Here is a 9,773-nt window from a genome sequence, read left to right on the forward strand (position 1 = left end):
TGTACACCAACTGTCAACCTCTTCCAGTATTCCTATAACTTTGGTTTTGTGAAAGGGTGTCTCTCGCTGACTTGGAACTCCTCAGTTCAGTTAGTGTGGCTGGCCAGCTATCCCCATGTGTCCTCTTGTTTTTGCCCTCCAGGTAGGTTTACAAGTCTGCCATAACCTTTTTAGGTTTTTAGGCATTTTGTGTGAATGTGGGGGATCAGATTTAGGTCCTAATGCTTATGAGGCAAGCACCTTTACCAACAGAGCCATCTCTTTAGTCTCTCCAAGTTTTTGTTTTGAAGAAAAATGAGAACATGTACAAAATTATGTCTGTTTCCACTGCTTTGGACATTGAAGACAAAATAAATTATGAGTAATAAGACAATCTGCCAAACAGCAGTGACTTTTATTTACATATTTATTTTCTCTAAAGAAACAGTTTTGACAACAGAAATGTCTTCAATATTTTATGTTATATATTCCTATTTTGAAAATAGACTTTTTCATAAAATACATTCTGATTACAGTTTCTTGTCCACAAATCCCTTCCCACTTCCTTTCCCATTCAGATCCACACTCAGCCTGTTTCTTGTTAGAATAAACATCCATATAGTAAGTAATAATACAACACAATACAATAGGATAAAACAGAAACAAGCAAATCAGAATAGAGAAAAACAACCAAACAAGGAAAAAAAGCCAAAGAAAAATGACAAGAAATGTATATAGATGTGGAGACTAGGATGTTCACACACACAGGAATGTCATAGTAACACAAAACTGGAACCCATAATATACAAACAAAATCCTATAACTTAAATAATGTAACTTAAAAAAGTTAACACCATGAGACGAAGAAGCTTGTTTTGAGTTGACCCTCTACTGTTTGACCTGGGTCTACCCATTAAATGGTCTGTTTCCCCTGTAAAACTCCCTTGAAGAAAACTATTCCTTCATCTGCAAGTGGCTATCAGTTGCAGATGGTTTCTGGCTTCTGAGTGGGGCATATATCCTCATTTCCTTTCAGTTCTCAGACCCTATGTGGTGTAGCCAAGTGCAAGCCCTATGCATGCTACTACAACCTCTGTGAGTCCAGATGTGTGCCATTACTCGGAGTCTAGAAAGTTCCATCCCCTCTGGCCCTTGTCCTCTTCTTGACTCCTCTTCTGCAGAGTCTCCTCAACACCATGAGGAGGGAATTGACAGAGTCATTCATTTCAGTTTTGAGAGTTCCAAGTTCTCTCACTTTCTGCATCTTGGCTGGCTGTGGGTCTCTCTATTTGTTCCCATTTGCTGCAGGAGGAGGCTTCTCTGATGATGGCTCAGTAAGGTACAGGTTTATCAGTAGAGCAGTCATAAGGAGTCATTTTATTTTATGATCCTTTAGTAGGACAGTAGTATTTCATATTCCCCTAGGTCTATGACTTATATAGTTTCAGGTTCTTGGCTGCAATGCAGTGTCTTGTATGGGCTCCAATTCATGGAGTGGTCTTAACTCAAAACAAAGCTGTCTCATTGAATATATAAGTTGAGTGACTATTGAAAATCCTCCATTTTGTGGTGCTGCTAAAAACTGATTCACACTGAATTCCCATCATCCTTCATATTGCTCTGAACTTGTTAAGAGTGATGTATCTCAGCCACAGCTCATACTTCCTTAAGTTACAATTGGGTCTATATTCATTTCTTTGTGAAATTCTGTATAATTACAGGGTGAATCTCAGTCATTTCATATAGAACTAAAGAAGAAACCATACAACCAATAGAATTAAGCAAAAAGTCCAATGGAAAAAAAGTTGAGAAGGAATGAAGCATAAATAGAACAAAACATTTTATTAATGCTCTGCACACACTTTAGATCATTGTGGAACAAAAAAAGTTGATGAGTACCAGCAAACCAGTATGGCAAACAGAACCTGCTGCTTTAGTGTGGCCTTCTGGAGCACACATCTGTGCATTGGCTCCAAAATCTCTTACAAAGGAAAGGCTCTCGAAACGGGAGTAGGATGCACCTTCTTCACTCCTTGCATGAAGTGTTGCATTCTGGGCATTACATCCTCCATGTGTATTAAAAGTCAGTAATGGAATTCATGGGACCTGGATTTAGAAATATGGGCAAAGAGTGAATGAGCTGTTTTGCTGTGCCTGCAGAAAGAACAGTTTGGCTGTTTTTGTCAGTTGCAATAGATCTAAAAGGGAGATAAGACTTCAGTGTAGTACTTCCTTCTTTCAGCCAGTCTACTCAAGATTCAGGTGGACTGTGTGATTCCTTCATTTAGGTCATGTTCTTTTTATACCAAGTATGCACCAAGAACAGGTATACAAAGAAGAAAGGTGACTTCTAGCTGTTCACAGACTCACAAAGCACAGCCTTTTCAATTTCACTTCTATGTTGCAAATAGTCATCAGAAAGGCAAAGAATTCGCAGGACCTGACAGACCCTAAGAAAGGTAGTGGGATTCTTTTCAGTCTGGCCTACAGTTTATGAAGAGATTTGCTTTAGTTATTTTTTGATATTCCTTGCTTTGTGTGTGTGTGGGTGTGTGTGTGTGCACGCATGCATGTGTGTGCTCCTATGTTTCCAATGTGTATCCGTGTGCATGTAGAGTCCAGTGATAAAACTTGGATATCATTCCTTATGGGCCATTTATCTTTGAGGCTTCTAGATTAGGTTGTGCTGGGGCTGAGCTGGCAGTTGGTGAGCCCCACAGATCGCTCTGCCTTTGCAGTCTACCCCCCACCATGCTGGGATTCCAAGTGCTTGCTGTCAAGCTGTGCTTGTTCTTTAACTCCAAATGTTTGAACTCAGATCATCATGATTGCATTGCAAGAACATTTGCAACTGAGTTATCTCTCCAGCTTCTACACTTTTGCCTTTATTTATTCCTTTTAAAATTCAATATATGAAATAACTCTTCATGTCTAAGCTGGAGTCCCCAGGAACCATAAACCTCTCTGCTTGTGCTCTATACAAAAGATAAATACATTTCCAAGAGCTCAAACAACACAAGCATAGGAGTGTAGAGAACTGTATGCAACTTGACCCATTTCCGACACAAATTTCCTCTTTCCTTTTTTCTTTCAGTACTAACTTTACTAGCAGTGAATATTTTATATCTGACAGAAATAATTCATATTTTTTCAGTTAAACCAAACCAAATGTACTCATCAGGCATAAGTGTTTTTACATATTTTCTTGGGTATTTAGTTATTAGTTAATTTCAAAAGATATTACAAAGGATATTGATAAAGAGAAATATAGGGGAAGGCATACAGAAACAGTGTGGCTACCTAAAGTCTCTCTGAATGCTCTCATTAAAAAATATGTATAAGTAGAATTCATTACATAGGCATGGTTAATTAAACTGTTGACTTTAGTGATCAACTTAAATCTTTAGGCCTTGGAGATTGGGGAATGGGGCTAAAAGTCCTGGTGCTTTTTCAGTTATCAGCCTTCATCTTGAATCTTTTGAGAGGACTTCTAGCTTTCATTCAACTGATTTATAAAGAAATTGTCCCTTTTAGTGAGTGAAACAACACCAAAGGGAAAAAAGTAAAAGGGAAGAAGGAAGGAAAGAAAACAGGAAAAGTCACGACACACATTTTTTTTTCAGCTCTTGACCAAGAAGCTAAGTAGTTCCATGACACACAGGATAGACCAAATGTCCCATGGCAGCATCCTATGGTCCTCCTCTCCACATTGTAGTATTTCCTGTTCATTATGGTAGCCTCTATCAACATATGGTGACTCAAGTAAAAATTAAATAAAATCAAAACCCAGCTTTAAATTAAAGACTATCCTGGGTAATACAAACTTGACTCCATTTGGAAAAAGAAAAAAAAGCTATAATAATCTCCCAGTTGGATGAGAAGGCATGGAAGGTTGGTAATGTGATGAACTGGGAGGAAAAAATTTGTTCAAAATATGTTGCATGAAATTTTGAAAGAATCAATAAAATATTGCCAAAAAGAATAATTATGTATAGCTAATGGGTTCCACATTTCAGGGACTTCTCTTGGATAAAACTCTTTCAGCTGTAAAACAAGGATTTGAAGTCCAAGTGTTAGATAAGGTTTCATTTGAAGGGTGGTTTAAGAGGGTTGCATTCTAAAACGTGAAAATGACTAGAACTTATGGGACTTTATTTTATTAAGATGGAGGTGGAGGCAGTGTGAAGAGAGAATGCAGTATTTGAACATAAGGGACTTCCTGAAGACTCAGCTCTACTGCATGTTCTTGAGACAAGACTTCATGAGGAGAGTGACCATTGTATGCCTGAGATTTGAATGCAATCACTGTGCAACAACATTGTTGTGAAACCTATGCTAGGGAGTCTCAAGCATTTAACTGATGGCTGCCTATAGGATGCCTTCAGTTTGATACTAATGATGACATTCTTGAGTAGAGTCTATATCCTCAGCAGCAAGGAAAAAAGGACTCAACATACTGAAACCTTTAAATGCAAATGATCTTGTTTGCAGTATGTTTTAAAATATGTCATCAAAAGTTAGTTAAATGGATATTTGTCTATAGTATGATTATAGCAATGTATTCATGAGTATCAAAGACTGTGGAATGGGAGTTCCCACTGTAAAATTTCACTGAGTTATTCTATATGTTTAAAATTCTTATGATAATTTGTATATAATAGTATTAAAAGAAGGAAGACATTTGTTAAAAATATTGTTCATTAAGCTAAAACATATTGGCTTTCAAATTAAGGAGGTGTAACGAAGACGCTTTAAATACATTGCTCATGAAAGAAATGTGACATGAGGAAGGTAGGAGAGGATATGAATGGTCCGGAGATGCTCCACACTAGCAGGGGATTAGTGGAGATTCATCTCATTTTACTTTATGTTTCACAGCAGTTTGAACTGAAGCTTGCATATGCTGCGGAACACTCTGCTGCTATGTTTATCACCAGTTGTTGTGGTTTTAAGAGTAGGTTTAGTGATATATCTTAGTTTTGTTTGCTTGACTCAGGGCAGTCTAGAGGCAGTGACCATGTCCACATTGAAGCTAGAAGAGGGTGCCAGATGCCCTGAAACAGGAGATAAACATTGTTGTAAGCTGTAATATAGATGCTGGGACTCTAGATAAGTTCTTTTGCAAGAGCATCAAGTGCTCTTAATCACTGAACCATCTGTCTAATCCCTTTATATACTATTATAAATAACATTTTATTAGCTGGACAGTTGTGGTGCATGCCTTTAATCCCAGCACTTGTGAAGCAGAGGCAGGTGGCTATCTAAGTTCGAGGTCAGTCTGGTCTACAGAGTGAGTTCCCATACACTCATAATTACATAGAGAAACCCTGTCTTGAAAACAAAGATGATGTTTGTGATAGTAGTGATATTTCATTGCATTTATTTAATCATTTATTTATTTGTGTGTGGGTGTACATTTGTGTTATAAAGTATATGAAGGTCAGAAGATGTTTTGCAATAATCTCTTCTCCCCTCTCAAGGTGTGGGACCTGGGGATCAAATTCAAGTTTTCAGGTGTTTGTCATTGATCCATCCTGAGAATTTCAGAGCCATATTCCTTATCTAATAATTTCATTTGTTCTTTGTATATATACATAAGGACTTACTTCTGGTGATATGAGAGTTAATACGACAGTTCACATTAAAATACACCATGAGGTTATATAGATGATATAATCATTAAGGATTATATGAGTCTATGTAAATGCAGACATTAAATAGATTATCATTTTGTGCTTCAAAACTCAAGACAACTTGTATTTCTTCTTGTGACAAGTATCTGACTCTTTGCTTTCACTCTTTGTTCTGTTATATTCAACCTACTTCTTAATATATTTATCCTAGTTTTTCTTTATTTATTTCATAACCTTCAGGCTGCTTATTAACCTAATTTACTCCCCAAAACTTCATCAGGTTTCTTTTATTTATGTCTTTAGTCAAAAATGATTAATTGACATTCATCCTATGAAAGTGTTTTTATAAATAAAAAGTTGTTTTGTTTTGTATACGTACATTTCTGCAGGCCAGAAGTTGACATCAATTAGGTGTCTACTTCTGTCTCCCTCTCTGTGTTTTTTGAGACAGTTGTGTCAGTGAATCTGAAGCTTAGTGATTTTGCTAGAATGGTTAGAACAGGCTGGTGATCTACTATCCTCTACCAACTCAGGACTATGGTTCTAGGTGTGTAGATGAATTTTTATGTGAGTACTAGGATCCAGACTCAGGTCTGCATATTTTTCAGCAAGTAGTTTACACAGTGAGTCATCTCTCCAGGTCATCAGAGTTGCATTAACTTAGCATCTCAATTAAACAATAGGGAAAATGGTGAAAATACAGTCCATTACTCTCTCTCTCTCTCTCTTTCTCTCTCTCTCTCTCTCCCTCTCTCTCTCTCTCTCTTAATTTATACTGTAATAATGAAGGAAGAAGCAGTGACTTACTTGTTTAAACATAGTAAGGCTACAGAGGAGACAGACTCTCAGAATGTGCAAATACCAGATAGAATTAATAGCATCTGGACCACAAGGTTCCATGCAAAATGAAAATTCAGGTTAGCTTATTGGACAATTACTAGGGAATTAGAGATTATGGCCATAGAACAAGCACAAGGTTCTGTAGCTACAAAGTCTATATGCTTGTAAATTCATCTCTGCTCCATTGGAGTACTGGGGTCAGCTTTCCCGCCCGAAAGGCCAAGTGGAATTTAAGAAGATCACTTTAAACTGTGATTTTATTTGCTGTGCTCCTGTTGGTTTATTGCACTGTTGAGTGTTTTCTAGAATATCTATCCAACCATGGCTTAGTGCCAATAGGGGATTCTGCCTTTTCAGTTTTGGTTAAGTATTGGTTTTGTTGTGTAGCTATCGGGTATCTTTTCAGATCAGAACCTATTGTATGAATTGTAGGAATTCAGAGACCAAAATTAGTATTAGGTTGCTTTGACTCAGAATTTCCAAAACTAACAGTGCTCAGTATTTCTCAGCCATTACTTCTTAACTCCTTGTATGAATGAATGTCCCCTGGATTTAGAAGTCTAAGTTTTTGCATTGCATTTGCCTCTGACTTTGGAGAAGATACACTGTCCATCAAAGGTTCATAATGTTTTTATAGTGTTTTTCAGCTTAAAAATTTAAACTAGGGAGAATAACATTTTCTTATTTACTTTAGCAGAGGATAGAGTAGTTTAGTTTGTTCTGATCTTCAATTTTGGAATATAAACTCACAGTGTGCACTGAATGCTGACAACATAAATACGCAATAGCTGCCAGAGGCCACCTTCAGCCGGCAATCGCTTTTCTTAAACACCTGCACTAAATCCCTAAGGTGACCAGTGCTATTCCACTCTTCCATTAGTTAAAGGTCACCTTTGCTAGCAACCAATTTTTCTATGTCCCTAGGGTGGCTGCTTAGGACTACATTCATTGTTTAAATTCACTTCTCTATGGAATCTGTTAAATATCAAAGTAATTAAAGACTTATATGGACATCGAGTCACTTTATACTAAAAAAGAAGTTGGTTTTCCTTTTTTTATATCAAGAGATTTCAGGTAAATGTAATCTCAGAAAGAGAAAGCTAAAACAGTTTCATATTTCCAAAAACTTTTTGTGTGAAGTCTATGAACACTTTAGAATGGTTAAAAAAATGAATGAGCATGGGTGCTGCACTGAGCCAGTTAGAAATGCTCTATAGTAACAAAAGTAGCAATGATTTCTTGTTGAAATTGTTGTAGACATGGGCAAATGGCCTCTGTGACATCACTCCTCAGTGCAGACTAAGAGAATTTGCTCATTGTCATGCTTGACTGTCACAGGAAGTTCATGGTGTGGCAAGGACTAGCAATTGCGTATTTGACCTACAAGTGGCACATACACATTGTATTTGTTTAGAATCTACTATCCACCAACTAGGAATAGTTATCCACTTTTATTTCCATGTACAGGTGAGTGAACAAATATCCTCCAACTGCACAGCAGAAGCATTGTACACAGAAGTTCCTGTAAGCATATACTGAAAAAATTTTCACACTAACCTCCAAAAACAGCCTTTTTGAAAAACTTAGAATAAAATTTTTAAGGAAATATAGTAATACAACTAGATTATTCTAGTAAAGATTCTATTGAAAGCTATAATTAGTATTATTAACTCTAAATAAAACATTTTAAACTTATGAATCTGGTACTTGATTTAATTGTTCTACTGTACTTTCATTTTCATTTTATACTTCTTTCTTTTATTATTATGCTGCTTACTGAGTTCTGTTTCCTAAGAAACTGTAGTTGAAAATTGAACCCTCTGTTCAACTCTCCTGTCGGGGGCAGACGCCTCAGAGGGGCCATGCTCCCCTCTCCCGGGCAGACATACGAGATGAAGCCACCAGGTCAGACATGCTGAATCTTTCCCAGTAAGACCGGTGCTATACAATTTATTAGATATGGGTGGATCGGGATATCAGAATTAGCCAGTAAGGTCTAGAGCTAATGGGCCAAGCAGTGTTTAAATGAATACAATTTGTGTGTTGTTATTTGGGAGCATAAGCTAGCCAGGTGGCTGGGGTGCTGGGGACGCAGCCCCGCCACTCATATTACTACAAAATGGAGCCCGACGTGGTAGCAGCAATTTCTCGGGTCTACTCTGCTTGCTAGAGGCAAACAAGCACTCTCATCTAAGAGAGGCTTCCTGACTCAGCTTTAGCTGCAAAACTCTGCAGCTCATTAAGAGGTCCTGCCACGAAACACTTAAACGGTGTTGACGAAAATCTGAACGCATGCTTTTCGGTTTTCAGCCGTAGCAGGAAAAAAAGCTGCGCCGTTTAAAAATGCCTGCTTTCTGGGCTGTCCTGCCAGGGAAAGCTCTGACTCTTTTACGCAGGCAGTTCGTGCGGTTTGCAAGCACAGGCTGCTAAAGCTCGCTTGCTGGCAGGGACCTTGAAATGCCATAGTTGTGGCAATAAAGATGGCTACAGCTGGTACCTTCGCCATGAGGCTGGAAAGCTAAGGGATGGGCTGGATCTAGTTGGCAAAGCCACGGCTTTAATTCCACCCATATTGCTCAGTAATTTAAAGACTAACGTGGTCAGAAAAAGAGAGATATATAGTAAAGAGAGATTCAAAGACAAATAAGATGTTTAGATGATTTACAGTGTGTTAAAAATATATACAAACTAAAAGTTAAAGTTCTTAAAAGTAAAAAATTAAAGAAAGAGAGTAGTTGGGTGTGGTAGTACACACCTTTAATTCCAACACTTGGGAGACAGAGGGAGATTGACCTCTGTGACTTCAAGGTGTGGTAGCACAATGCCTTTAATCCCAGTGCCTAGAAGGCAGAGACAAACATATCTCTGTGAGTTCAAGGTGTAGTAGCACACACCTTTAATCCCAATGCCTGGGGGGCAGAGACAGGGGGGGGGGATCTCTGAGAGTTCAAGGACAGCCTGGTCTAAAGAGTTATTCCAGGACAAAGATATAGAGAACCTGTCTCAAAAAGCAAAAAATAAAAATAAAAATAAACAAAATAGAGGTTAAAATAAAACGCACAATCTTAAAAAGTCAGTGAGAGTTATAAACAGCACAATTCCATCAGCACATACACAGAAGGGACCCTGTTCTGTTTAAGTCATAAGTAAATTGACCTTTTGGTAGCATGTCTTAAAATTTTTAGTTATACACAGATTATATTTTCATGCTTTATGATGTATGAATATATCATCTCTGCTCAAAACTGCTAACATACTAAAGCAAAATCAAGCAGCTGAGTTAGAAAATAATTTTTTAACCCATTATCAAGAAAAAAACCA

This window comes from Microtus ochrogaster (assembly GCF_000317375.1).
Source record: "Microtus ochrogaster isolate Prairie Vole_2 chromosome 14 unlocalized genomic scaffold, MicOch1.0 chr14_random_1, whole genome shotgun sequence".
Taxonomy (NCBI): domain Eukaryota; kingdom Metazoa; phylum Chordata; class Mammalia; order Rodentia; family Cricetidae; genus Microtus; species Microtus ochrogaster.